The sequence below is a fragment of the Lynx canadensis genome, chromosome A3 (genome assembly GCF_007474595.2).
Source record: "Lynx canadensis isolate LIC74 chromosome A3, mLynCan4.pri.v2, whole genome shotgun sequence".
NCBI classification, from domain to species: domain Eukaryota; kingdom Metazoa; phylum Chordata; class Mammalia; order Carnivora; family Felidae; genus Lynx; species Lynx canadensis.
In genome coordinates this window covers 133038540-133053355 of record NC_044305.1, presented here as the reverse complement: position 1 = coordinate 133053355, position 14816 = coordinate 133038540, and positions in this window count along the sequence as shown.

Here is a 14816-nt window from a genome sequence, read left to right as displayed (position 1 = left end):
CCCTCTCTCTCTGCCCTTCCCCTGCTTGTGTGCACTCTCCCAAAATAAAAATAAAACATTTTTTAAAAATAAAAAAATTGTTTCCCCCAAAAATGTGACCATTGTGTACAATTTTTTTTTCTTGAACACCTAGGCACCATACTCTCCAGCTTATAAACTTTATTTAGATCTTCATTTATATTCTTTCAGTGTCTTCCACGGCTCTACACTTGCTCATAGAAAACACTTAGCTATCTGTTTCATAAATGCCATTTTTAATTTTTTTAGTGTTTATTTTTGAAAGAGAGAGAGACACAGAGTGCAACCAGGGGAGGGACAGAGAGAGAGGGAGGCAAAGAATTCGAAGCAGGCTCCAGGCTCCAAGCTGTCAGCACAGAGCCCGATGCGGGACTCAACCCAATAAACCACAAGATCATGACCTGAGCCGAAGTCAGATGCTGAGCCACCCAGGCAGCCCTTTTTTTTTTAGGTAGGTTCCATGTCCAGTGTGGGGCTTGAACTCACAATCCAGGAGTCTTCTGCTTTACCAGCTATGCCTGCCCAGTGGCCCAGTAAAAGTGAAGCTCCTGGTCCACTTTTTCATATCCAGAAGTCCTAGATTTCCAGGAATTCGAAGCAATCTCTCCCGTTTACAAATCAGGACCCAAATTCCAATTTGATGTTTGTCTTTCATTTCTCATTGTCCATAAGATAAATAAGTAAAATAAGATGAATGAGCACCACGTGGGGGAGGTAAAGAGTCAGAGGAACATGATAAGAGGGACATATTGGATAGGAAAACTAGGAGTCTGAGCCAGTTGTCTCCAAGCTTTTATTCTCTTATCCCAAAAAGAATTGATCAGGATGAAAGGATGAAATTTCCAGCATAATATAAACACTTTTAAAATTGAATTTGTTAAAAGTCCTTTCAGATTTACCCAATGGGATATAAATATCAGAGATCTGATAGCTTCCATGGCCACTGCTTCTCAGTAGCCCCCAGTGATCCCTGCTTCCTGATACGCACACTCTTGTATAGTCAATCCCCTTCAACACTGGACCCAGAGTTGGTCTGTATGACCAACAGCATACAGCAGAAGTGATGGTATTTCACTGCCAAGGTTGTGAGAGACTGTGTCTTCCATCTGATGTGCTCACTCGGCTTGCTCACTCTCTCTTAGGTTAGACTTGCTGCAGATCATATGAGTGAGCTTGGAAGTGAATTCTCCAGCCCTCGGCGAGCTATGAGGTGACCACAGTGCCTCAGCCCAACAGCTTGACAGCAACCTCTGGAGACCCTGAGGCAGAAACACTGAACTAAGCCATTCCCTGATTCCTGACCCTCAGAAACTTCGGGAGAGAATAAACGTTGCTTTAAGCTCCTAAGGTAGGGGTCATTTGTTACACAGCCACTATTATCCACTTAAAAAAAATACAGCCAGGGGCACCGGGCTGGCTCAGTCTATAGAGCATGTGACTCTTGATCTCAGGGTCATGAGTTCAAGCCCCACATTGGGCATAGGGCCTGCTTTAAAAAAAATACAGGAGCAGGTTGACTAGTATGATAGGAGACAATAGGTTTCACTAGGCAGAGAGGGAAAGATTAGAGCCTGAGGTCCCTGGGGGGCGGTGGGGGGGGACACCCATTTTGGAATAATGCTAGGCATGTCTGAACACAGCAAACCCCCTCAAGTTTCCTCTTAAGACTGTAAGACCCCACCTACTCCCCCTCAGGGTTCCCCTCAGGAGTTTGACAAAAGACCTAAGTGAGGCCACAGGCCACCCCTGGTTCAATGGACACGAGCCAATCAGGAATGGACAACCCAACACCCAGAGCTATCTGGCCAATAGGGTTAGGACCTGGGAAGGAACGAGGGGGAAGGGGAGGTGGGCGCTGACCAGAACCTTATAAAACAAGGACCCTTGTCTAGAGTCACAGGCATTCGCTTTCGCAAGTCCCCTCTCTGTAAAGAGAGCTTTCCTACTATTCTCCCTTTCTAATCTTATACTCTAATAAACTTTTGCCCACTGCTCATTCTGTGTCCATCTCTCCAGTCTTCCAAGCGGCGAGACAACGAATCCCAGGTATTGTGGTAAAAAAAATCCTGCAACACTAGGTTCCTTTCCTTAACACCAGAAGTGGTTCCTTTAATTTAGAATTCAATAAAGATAAGTAAAAGATACTTGAGATTCACTGATCTGCTATAAACTGAATTGTTTATAATTATATACTTAATGCAAGTGAACTTGAGAATAAAATATAAAAAGTAATGGGGTGTCTGGGTGGCTCAGTCAGTTGGGCGTCTGACTTCAGCTCAGGTCATGATCTCACTCATGATCTCACTGTTCGTGAGTTCAAGCCCCGCATCGGGCTCTGTGCTGGCAGCTTGAAGCCTGGAGCCTGCTTCGGATTCTATGTCTCCCTCTATCTCTGTCCCTCCCTCCCTCATGCTCTCTCTGTCAAAAATAACCATTTTAAAAAAAAAAATGTGAAAATATAAAAAGTAAAATACTTACAAATACTAAACGCATATAGCCACATCTGGTTCTGGAGTTAACTACCAAATCCACACAAGTGTTGGTAAGATCTTTTGTCTAAATGATCAGAGAGATAGCTGTTTGGTTCTAGCTGAGTTGTTTTGTTTTTGTTTTTTGTTTTTTGTTTTTTTTACTTCTTCTGTCATCCTAGCTCTATTTCTCTTATTAGCCACTCTCTGTCCTAATCCCACCAGTACTTATAGATGAATAGTGCCTTCCTCACTCCATTTCTAAAATGCTAATTATTCCTACATCTGTACGCTTTTTTTTTTTTTTTTTTTTTTTTTGCCAGTGAACAAGTCTCTGTAAAGCTAGCACTTACTTCAAGAAACGTGAATCAATTCACAAATCTCCATCAGATAACAAATGCCATTCCTGGAACACGACTATATACAAAGTTATACACCAAGAATTCTAGATTCCAAGATTTTAGTTCAGAAATTTTAACCCATTGCAGGGTCTTTTAGAAAGAAACATGAAAAATATACCATGCATGGAGCAGAGCAGAATATTTGAGGATCCTCACTGATAAACAGATGATTCTTTTCTGGATTTTTTTAATGGGCAAAAAAAGAACCAGGCCTGATAGAAACTGGAATATTTCCCCCCAGGTTCAATGCGAGAAGAAAACCAATCATTTCATTGAAAATATTATTTCAAGGAGATTCATTTCTAAAATCTTAGTACCCATTTCTTTTTTCCTCCCTCCTCTCCCCGCCCCCCCACACTTTATTTTCATGACTTTTTTATTAAAATTTTTTTTTTAACATTTATTCATTTTTGAAAGACAGAGACAGAGCGCAAACTGGGGAGGGACCGAGAGAGAGGGAGACAGAGAATCCAAAGCAGGCTCCAGGCTCCGAGCTGTCAGCAGAGAGCCCAACGTGGGGCTCGAACTCACAAACCGTGAGATCATGACCTGAGCTGAAGTCGGATGCTTAACCGACTGAGCCACCCAGGCACCCCTTATGACTTTTTATTAGGAATCTTCATCACGGGATTATTTGTAGTGAATCAACTGGACATTGTGAGCAGAGGTATCATACTGCCTATATATATATATATATCATACGCCATAGAAAAAAGGGAGCTATGGGGCGCCTGGGTGGCTCAGTCGATTAGGCATCTGACTTCAGCTCAGGTCACGATCTCGCGGTCCGTGAGTTCGAGCCCCGCGTCGGGCTCTGGGCTGATGGCTCAGAGCCTGGAGCCTGCTTCGGATTCTGTGTCTCCCTCTCTCTCTGCCCCTCCCCCGTTCATGCTCTGTCTCTCTCTGTCTCAAAAATAAATAAACGTTAAAAAAAAATTTTTTTTAAAAAAGAAAAAAGGGAGCTGTGTTGGTTCTTTTTGTTCTTAAATCCCTTCTCTCTCCCTTGAGATCTCAGAGTAATTGAACCACATGAATAACTGAACACAGAGAGTAGATTGGATAAAGAGAAAAAATGGAAACTTGTGCTGGTTTGAAATTACCTCAGGTCTAAAGTGGCCATAAGTCATTACTCTTGGGTTGACAGGCCCCAGAGAGGAGGCTATCACCAATTACCCTCCAGATCTTCAGTGGCCAGTGACCTTAATTGAAAACCTGTTCTATTTAGCACTTTTCAGAAAAACAGAACTCAGTTGTTGAATGTTTAAAATCTGGTAATTCTACTAGTATTTTTTTAAGGAGAATATCCCCAAAGGCAATGAAATCACTGTCTCAAACACATATCCACACCCTCATGTTCACTGTAGCATTATTTACAATAGCCAAGGTACAGAAACAACCTAAGTATTCATGGGCAGAAGGCTGGATAAAGAAAATGTGGTATACACATACAATGGAATATTATTCAACCTTAAAAATGGAAATCCTACCATTTGCAACAACATGAATGAAACTGGAGGGCATCATGCTAAGTGAAAGGAATCCAACACAGAAAGACAAATACTGTATATGTATAAAGCCACTCATACGTGGAATTTTTAAAAAGGTAAACTCAAAGAAGCAGAGAGTAGAATGGTAGTTGCCAGGGGCTGGGCTGGGAGGGGTGGGAATGGGACATGTTGGTCAAAGGCACAGACTTTCAGGGTGCCTGGGTGACTCAGTCCATTGAATGTCCTTCCAACTCTTGATTTTGGCTCAGGTCCTGATCTCAGTTTGTGAGACAGAGCCTTGTCGAGCTCTGCACTGACAGCATGGAGCCTGCTTGGGATTCTCTCTCTGCCTTTCCTCTGTTCATGTGTTCTGTCTGTCTGTCTGTCTCTCTCTCTCTCTCTCAAAATAAACTTAAAAAAAAAAAGAAACGAACTTTCAGTTTCATTCATTTTTTTAAGGAAGGGACTCTTTTTCTTTTTCAATTTTTAATGTTTATTTTTGAGAGAGGGAGAGACAGACTGAGTGCGACCAGGAGAGGGGCAGAGAAAGAGGGAGATACAGAATCTGAAGCAGGCTCCAGGCTCTGAACTGTCAGCACAGAGCCTGACACGGGGCTCGAGCCCATGAACTGCAAGATCATGACCTGAGCCAAAGTCAGACACTTAACCGACTGAGCTACCCAGGTGCCCTCTTTTTTTTTCTCTTAGTGTTTATTCATTTTTTGAGAGAAAAAGAGCACGAGTCGGGGAGGGGCCGAGAGAGGGACACCGAATCCGAAGCAGACTCCAGGCTGAGCCGTCAGCACAGAGCCCCACGCGGGTCTCAAACCTGCAAGTCGTGAGATCATGACCTGAATCGAAGTCGGAAGCTCAACCGACTGAGCCACCCACGTGCCTCGAACTTTCAGTTTTTAAATGAGTAAGTTCCAGGGCACCTGGGTGGCTCAGTCGGTTGAGCTTCCGACTTTGATTTAGGTCATGATCTCATGATCTCATGACTCGTGGGTTCGAGCCCCGCATGGGGCTCTGTGCTGACGGCTCAGAGCCTGGAGCCTCCTTTGGATTCTGTGTCTCCCTCTCTCTGTGCCCCTCCCCCACTCCACCCCGGTCTGTCTCTCAAAAATAAACATTAAAAAACAAAATGAGTAAGTTCCGGGGGATCTAATGTACAGTATGGTGACTAGTTAATACTGTATACTTGAAATTTGCTGAGAGTATGTGTTCTTCACCACACACACAAAAAATTAACTCTGTGAGGTAATAAACGTGTTAATTAGCTTGATTGTGGAAAGCATCTCACAACGTATAGGTATATCAAATCGTCATGTTGTACACCTTAAATACACAGTTTGTATTTGTTGATTATGCCTCAATAAAGCTGGGGTGAAAAATGGTACCAAAGAGACCGACATTCAACATTTGCCCTCAAAGGACTTCTATTTCAAAGATGAAAGGTACATAGAAACAAAAACACACACAATGTGATATTGGCCTAAAAACACTACTGGATTCAGGCAGTTTTTGCAACGTTAATTCTTTAAAATAGAATGTTCACTTTGGAATAATTTTAGATTTACAGAAAATTTACAAAGTTCGCACACAGTTCCCACATACTCATCACTCCGCTTCCCCTAATGTTCACATCTTACATAATCATAGTATATTTGTCAAAACTAAAAAATTAACATCGGATTTCACAATTTTAAGGACAATGTATCTTTTTATGGCCTTTCAAAATAGTGATCAAACACATAAAATTTACCATTAGTGACATTCAGTACATTCAGTATTTGTACAACCATCACCACTATCTGGTTCGAGAACATTTTAATCACCCCAAAGAGAAATTCACACCCACACTGTCCATTACCCCCACCTCCCAGCCCCTAGCAAGCACTAATTAGATCACACAGTTTAGCACTAATGTTCTTTTTCTGTTTCCCAGTCCAACTCAGGATACCACACTGCATTTAGCTACGTTAACCTTTTTTTTTTTTTAAGTTTATTTATTTTTTAGTAATCCCTGCACACAAGGTGGGGCTCAAACTCAAGACCCTGAGATCAAGAGTCGAACGCTCTTCTGACTGGGCCACCCAGGTGCCTCAACTACATTAACTTTTTACTCTTTCTTTTTATTAATGTTTATTTATTTTTGAGAGAGAATAAGACAGACTTCGAGCAGGGGAGGGGCAGAGAGGGAGACACAGAATCCGAACCAGGCTCCAGGCTCAGAGCTGTCAGCACTGAGCCCGACATGGGTCTCAAACTCACAAACTATGAGATCATGACCCAAGCCAAAATCAGATACTCAGCCAACTGAGCCACCCAGGAGCCCCAACTTTGTACTCTTTAGATTTCATAAAGTTGTTTCAAAATATTTCATTCTGTAGGGAAGCACTAGTCGAGGTTGCTTAATTGGTGTCCAAGGTAATTGTCCGGCGGGACCCTTCACTACCTCCCCTCTGTACTGGTCTAACAGCTTCTGAAGTGACTTTTTTGCCTCTGGTTGCCCTCCACCAACACCTCTACTGGTCTAGGGAGCACTGGCTTAATGTCTTCTCATGGCATGTTTCTTGCTTCTTTTATCGTCAATATTTGCTTTAACCTGTCTTGTTGTCTACTGAAGATATTTTACTTTTCTTCACCAGAGCAAAATTCCTAAGGCAAGGATCCTGCTGCCTTCCATAGCAAGTAACACTGCTGTGCATAAGGAATTCAACAGTATTTATTAAATAACTATCAGTAAGTTATCTGACAGCTAGATAGCCCACAATTTCCCATTTTTAATCAAACGAGACAATTTTAATGCTTGGAGTGGGTAGAATTGTGTCATCTCCAAAAGATAGGTTCAAGTCCTAACCTTCGGTATTTGCAAATGTGACCTTACTTGGTAATAACGTCTTTGCAGATCTAATCAAGCTGAGAGTTGGGTGTTCCTGGATTGCGATGGGCCCTAAATCCAATGACTAGTGTGCATATGAAAGAGAAGCCCCCTTGGGGCGCCTGGGTGGCGCAGTCGGTTAAGCGTCCGACTTCAGCCAGGTCACCATCTCGCGGTCCGTGAGTTCAAGCCCCGCGTCGGGCTCTGGGCTGACGGCTCGGAGCCTGGAGCCTGTTTCCGATTCTGTGTCTCCCTCTCTCTCTGCCCCTCCCCCGTTCATGCTCTGTCTCTCTCTGTCCCAAAAATAAATAAACGGAAAAAAAAAAAAAAAAAAGAAAGAGAAGCCCCCCCCACCCCCACCCCACGTAATGATGTTGAGGCAAAAGTTGAAGTAGGGGCACCTGGCTGGCTCAGTCGGTGCGACTCTTGAACTCAGGGTTGAGCTTGAGCCGCAGGATGGGCATAGAGTTTACAGTTTTTTTTAACATTTATTTATTTGAGAGAAACAGAGCATGAGCGGGGGAGGGGCAGAAAGAGAGGAAGACACAGAATCTGAAGCAGGCTCCAGGCTCTGATCTGTCAGCATAGAGCCCGACGCAGGGTTCGAACTCATGGACCGGGAGATCATGACCTGAGTTGAGGTCGGATGCTTAACTGAGCCACCCAGGCATCCCAAGTTTACTTAAAAAAAAAAAAGAACAAGAACAAGAACAAGTTGGAGTAATGCAGCCACAAGCCAAGGATGACCAAGGGTTGCCCACAACTACCAGAAGCCAGGAAGAGGGAGGGCAGAGGCAGAATGGCCCCGCCGACACCTTTGATTTCTGGACTTCTGACCTACAGGACTGTGAGAGAATAAACTTCTTCTGTTTGAAGCCACTGGGTTTATGATAATGTGTTACACAGACCTCACAGAACTATAAGCTCATGGGAAACACCAGGGCGTTTCTTCCCCCTTTGCCTTTTCTTCTGAAATTCCTCTGCCCAGAACATAGTTCTAGCTATCAAAAACCTAACCACACTTCAGTGGCCAACTTAACTATTGTAGATTCCAGGTCTCGGTGACCAGTTTTTCGCACTTGTCACCTTTTGAAGATTCCAGGGTAATGGAAAAAGAGTAGGCAGAGAAGAGTTAACCAGCAGAGTTTAGGAGACAGTTAAAAAAAAATTTTTTTTTAGTGTTTATTATTTTTGAGAGAGAGACAGAGACAGAGACCAAGCAGGCAAGGGGCAGAGAGAGAGGGAGACACAGAATCTGAAACAGGCTCCAGGCTCTGAGCTGTCAGCACTGAGCCCGACACAGGGCTCAAACGGACTGACAGTGAGATCATGACCTGAGCCAAAGTCGGAGCCTTAACCAACTGAGCCACCCCGGTGCCCCATGGAGACAATTTTTACTGCACCCTGAGAATTAGTCAATCCCCTAATCCAAACCCAACTAAGTGAAGCTTTGAGGCAGATTTAATAAATTTCAACAGTATTCAGCACTTTCCCCAGGTTCTTCCAAATGCTATGTCGTTGCCACAGCAACCCTCCTAGCAAAGGGGGCAGAAGGACCAATGCGGACTGGTCCAGGAGCTACATCTCATCCTTTATTATACCATAATTGCTGAGTTTCTGCTCTGTTCTTTGAGGATTTCATTGTGGCTTAGAAAGGAGGGCATGGACTTTGCAGCCACACAGCCTGGACTTGAACACTCGGCAATTACTTCGACAAGTTACCTCGTGTTTAAAATAGGGAGTGAAGAGTACCAACCTTGTAGGGATTTAATGACAGGCTGATGTTGTCAGGTAGCAATATGGGAAAATAACTGTAGCATTTTGTTTTTTATTTTAATTGTAATGTTTTTATTTATATTTGAGAGAGAGGCACAGAGTACGAGTGGGAAGCGGGCAGAGAGGGAGACACAGAATCGGAAGCAGGCTCCAGGCTCTGAGCTGTCAGCACAGAGCCAGACGCGGGGCCGAACTCAGGATGGTGAGATCATGACCCGAGCCGAAGTCGGTGCTTAACCAACTGAGCCACCCGGCGCCCCATTAACTGTAGCATTTTAAAGCAATTTGTTGGAGCAGCAGAATGATAAAAGGAAAAATAGAAAAACCACACATTTTGCAAATATTTGGTCTTCCAAAGCCCTTCTGATGGAGGATGATGATGTCAGGTAGCCAGCAGAGAAGAGAAGAGTTTACATTTTCTTCTCCTCCCTTCTCCTCCAGGCTCCTAAATTTTAATATGAAAGCTCTAGTGATTCAATCGCTATTCTTCAACTGATTCCATTCTCTCTGAGAAGCCCTGAAGCCAGGTCACACGCTAGACATGGACCCAAGCTCTTTGCTTCTGTTCACAGTTGGGGGAAAACTCTCCTTGTCCTGGCCCCCATACACTGTTCAGAGAAAACACGTTTATTGGTGGGCATGGGGACTGACTCCACTTAAGGAACCTTAGTTCACGAATCTGTTCCCAGAAAATAAAGTAACTGGTTAACAGTCTTGAAGGATGTGTTCTTTGCTTTTGGGCAAATTCCAGTTTCTTCTTGCTTGAGGTTGAACAATAAAATCCAGAAGAAACTCCCACGTTTTTGACCTAGCCCAGCGATTTAACCTCTGCGCCCACTTGCCAAGGCTCCGATGGAGTGGCTGTGTGCCTGGCCTCCTGCCCCTTCTCCCCCACTGCCCTGCCTGCTGGCAGAGAGCCTGTCGTGAGTCACACATAAGATAACCGAGGCATCAGGCTGCAGGAGGCTGAGAGCAGAGCAGCAAAGCTGGAGGCAAGTGCGCCCTGAACCGAGCGTCGTCGGGGAGTGCTTTTTACACCTTTGGAATAGCTCAGGGGTTTTCGGGAAACAGGTTGGCTGGAGGCCCGAGGAGTGCAACCCCATCCACAGTTGGTGCTCAGTTAAGTCTATTAAAGAAACAAATTGAGGCTTGGGGAGTCCTGGCAGATAAGGAATGAGCCCATCGTTTTTATACAAAAGCGGATCTTTTACCCATAATGTGGTTTAGGAGGAAGAAGTGACAGAGCTGGGGTTATCTGTGCTCCAGACTCCTCTGCTCTAAGGGGGTGGCACTCCGGTTGTAGCTGATGGGAATGGTGTCCGTAGTTGGGCAGTGGGCAGCGTACCTAGCTGACCACGGCATTGCTGCAGGGAACCATGAGGTCAGGGTCTAGGATCTTGATCAGTGAGATCTGCTTATAAAAACATCCTAGAATCTAGGCAACAGAAGGAAGCACTGTCACTTCCATGCTGTTCAGGTTATACATGAAAACCAGGGACACCTGCTGGTCTGACCTGCATGGTCACCATGCAGTCCTGTGCTTTGCTTCAGAGGGACAGGTCACGCTGAAGAGCCAGAACAGAACAGAGCTGCCTGGGGGGTGGGTGTGGGGGGACATTACCATTTATTTATTGGCTTACTCTGAAGCAGTACAGATCAGACAAGTAAGTTGACGCTGCGGCTTATTGTTGGTATCACGCACAGCCCTTGATGCTTCGTCAATATGACAATCTAACTATGTATTCACTTATATTCTGCCTGGTTCTAGAAATAATTTCGAAGCAGACATCCATTAAAGATGCCACGGAGCCTAGCTGGCTCAGTGAGTAGAGCATGTGACTCTTGATCTCAGGGTTGAGTTGGAGCCCCATGTTGGGTGTGGAGATTACTTTAAAAAAAAAAAAAAAAATCTTAAAAGAAAAAAAAAAAAAAACTCCAGTTAGTGACATAGACATAAACTTTAAATATACAAAGGAATGCAGTTGTTATCCGGTCTGGTGATGCTGTTTTTAGCCACAGCACTCTATCCCCCAAAGGAATCTTTTGCAGAAACAATGCAAATACCTATTTTATGTAGATCAAAGCAGGGTTTGAAATACTCCTGGAACATCGTCATAGTGTTTCTGAACTTTCCAGAAAGAAGTTCAGAGGTTTTCTCAAAGTCCCCAGCAAGTTAGTAGCAGGAATGATGGCCCAGGCCTCTCCGATCTCCAATTTGGGGCTCTGTCCACCTCAACGGTGGTTAACCCTTTAAACAACTCCTAAAACGGGGCCCCAGCTGAGACAGGCTGGTTTTTGACTGCTAGCTGACAGAGGAGTGTGCAGTCCAACAGTAGATAGTGACAGGAACGTCCACGCAGCACAATATATACAAAAAGAACAGCTGGACCACCAGCTATTCACCAGTTTTCACCTCCAATGTGCCTCAATAACAGGGCAGTCAAACGCCTAAGGCAAAATTCAAGTGAGTTTTGGGAGACTGGAGAGGATACAATGTTCTTTTACCGTTAGGAGCTCTTAGCTCCTGGAGACGTAGGGGCATATTTGCTCTGGAGATTCTTAAGGAAAGAAAGATAAAGAGGGCAGCCTAATTTGGGTTTGTGATCTCTCTTACTCTGGTTTAAGCTTTGAAGAATTGAGGAGCAAGTGATTAGCATCCCATTTCTACCTAAGAAGTGACATCTCCCTGGAGCCATCAGGAAGTTTTCTTCACTTTGAATCGAGTTAGCAACGGGTCTCTTCTAGCTTTCCTTCAAAGAAACAAGGTTTTGAAGGATGAATAGGAACTTGCTAGGCAGAAAAGGAAAGGACACGCTAGGTATAGGGAGCAGTACTGAGAAGGACCCACAAGCACGACTCCAGATGTGCCACACTGACACAGCACAAGTTCTAGATTTCTTGCCAGAGAAGCTGAACCTGAATCTAATGCAGCCTCTTGAGCTCACCTCCACTTATAGGAGATATGGATGGGGGACAGAGAAGCCAGCTACATAAAACACAAGGAAGCAAAAGACAGATCTAAAATGGGAGGCAGTCTAAAGGAACCTACCCCTGCTTCTGCAACAAGCCCACGTCCCCACCCAAAGAAAGAGGCACGCTCTAGATTTAGAGATGTGAGACGCCACAAATGCAACATGTGGTCCTTCTCTGAACCCAGATTCCAACAAATCACTAAAAATAGATTTTTGAGGCACCCGAGGCAGTAGGACCACGAACTGTATAGACGATGCCAAAGAATGAATGTGATTTTGTTAGGTGTGAAAATGGCCATTATTATCGAAGACATTGTTATTTCTTAGGAGATGTACACGGAATTATGGAGTAAAAAATACATAATGCCTGTTATTTGCTTTAAAATACTTCGGCCAAGAGCAATGATTTCACGATAAAGAATCAGGGCAGAACGATACCGTGGCATGAAACACAGCACATTATGGAAACATCTCCCAAGTGCTATCACTGCCTGATCCCTTGTTTCGTTCACCTGGCAGAAGGGCCGGGATCTCAAAGTCAGGAATCTATTGCATGCACGATGCATACATTTTCTCTTCTGATCCTCTAACAACCCTTTGAAGCATCATCCCCGGTTCACATTTGGAGCGACTCGCCCAAGGTCACAAGATTCAAGTCCAGAGCCACCTCGCTTCACCCGCCTAACAAGCACCTGTGGGACTTGTCAGACATCCAGGAACTCTTCTGGCGCGGGCTAAAACGGACGGGAGCCGGCATCCTGAGCCTGCTTTCCCACACTTCCGTAGGCTGCGCTCACGTCCCATTCCTAAACCCTGACATCTGTTAGCACACCGCACACATTTCATTCACTGAGGAGTATGTGGAGCCGCTGAGTGGGGGCAGGAACTGTTTTGGCGTGTTTGGCGTTCCATGCATTCATTACGCACATCTCCTCACTTGAGAGGTGAAGCCAGCCCTTAGAGATTTTCAAGTCTGTTACCAAACACAGGATTGGAAATATACTAGGTGAGCAACAAAGACTTGAACATCATTTCTCTATCCTTCTCATTATTTGATCTATTAGAAACTTAAGCAAAACGTGCAGAGCTCACTTTGGGGTATCTGTCACCCTGTAAGAAACCCTTGTGGTTTGGTCTGAAATAGCCTTTTCATCTTTGCTACAGCCCTGCACCTTAAAGGCACATGAAATATGTGAACACAATACTAAACGACTGCATATTACTTCTTCTGTTAGATCTTTTTTTAAAGTTTATTTATTTTGAGAGAGACAGAGCGAGTTGGGGAGGGGCAGAGAGCGAGAGAGAGAGGGGAAGAGAAGGAATCCCAAGCAGGCTCCGTGTGGCCAGTGCAGAGCCCGATGCAGGGCTCGAACTCACGAAACTGAGAGATCACGACCTGAGCCAAAACCAAGAGCCAAACACTTAACTGACCGAGCCACCCAGGCGCCCCTATTCGGTCTCCTAAAAGTCTCACTCGTATTTTACTTTTGCTTTAAAATCAACAATTTAGGAGCAGGAGGGATTGGCGAATAAAAAGAGAGGAAGGAATTCAAGTGCTCTAGCTTGTGATAGGAATATTGGGCCCTCAGTTTGACCCCGGCGACTCACAGAACCATTAGCTCACAAGATGCCCTAACAAGTTCCTGGGCCCCCTGCCTCAAGATTGAGGCCAATCTCCCATCAACACTGATCTCCCGTTAATACCGAATGTAGACCTCTGGCCTCATACCAGCCAGATCCCTAATCTCTTTATCTAAGACTTTAAGGATCAAGTCTACTACTAACTCATCACCTCAGCCTCTTGTCAAATCACGAAACCTGCTTGATCAGGGTAAGAGTAAACCTGCATTTTTGCTCTTAATACAAAATCGTTGATATGGGCAATGAAAGGACAGAGGCAGTTATCCAGAGGGCCTCTGGTGCTCTTGTGCACACACAACCCAATCAATTTCAGCGGCTGAAAGGAAGACCCTCTCCTTCATTAGCTTCACAATGTGCTGCTCTACCCAGAATCCTTTGACTTTACTCCCCTGCTGTGAAACTCACTGGATCTTTACTCTGGCTTTAAAGAACTGTTCAAACTTCCTTAAAGCAGTAGTTCTAGAAGTACCAAGTCCTGGCCAGCATCAGCATCACCTGGGAACCTGTTACAAAGGCACATTAAGGGCACTACCCCACACCTACTAGATCAAAACCTGTTTTAGCAAGCCCTCCAAGTACTCCTGATGCGCTAACATTTGATAGTTATGGCCTGGAGGCACCATCAATCACTCACCAGTTAACTCTTGAGAGACAGAGGCATTTCTTCTTGGCTTGTTCTCTGGGTCTCGATTCTTCTTATTTTAACACAATGACCTCTCCCCATTTTATTCCATCAGAGAATGCTAATTAGAAGCAAAACTATAGCTTAATTTTTTTTTTTAACTTTGCATTCCCAAGTTACACCGTCATTTTCTTTTTGTGTCTGCGTCCTTGAAAATCTAGGGCAATAGGTCTATTCAAAGTGTGGTCGATTTTCTTATCCGCAAGCCTTTTCACTTTGTTGGAGCTTTCCAACTCTGAAATTAGGCTTCTTTTCCACCTGTGTTCCACAGGCATCTATTCCAAATCCTTTACACTTGGAAATGCTAACACAAAGAGGCTCACGGGCAGAACAGGGGGTCTATCTTTGTCACAGGGAAGAAAGCTGATGAGGAGAGATGGACTCTTCAGCTATGGAGTGAAAGTTCCCAGCTCTAGTGCCCAGTAGTCCTTGGCTCCTAGCAGGCTCTCCGTTAGTGAATGGATGGGTGGATGATGGATGAACGAACCAA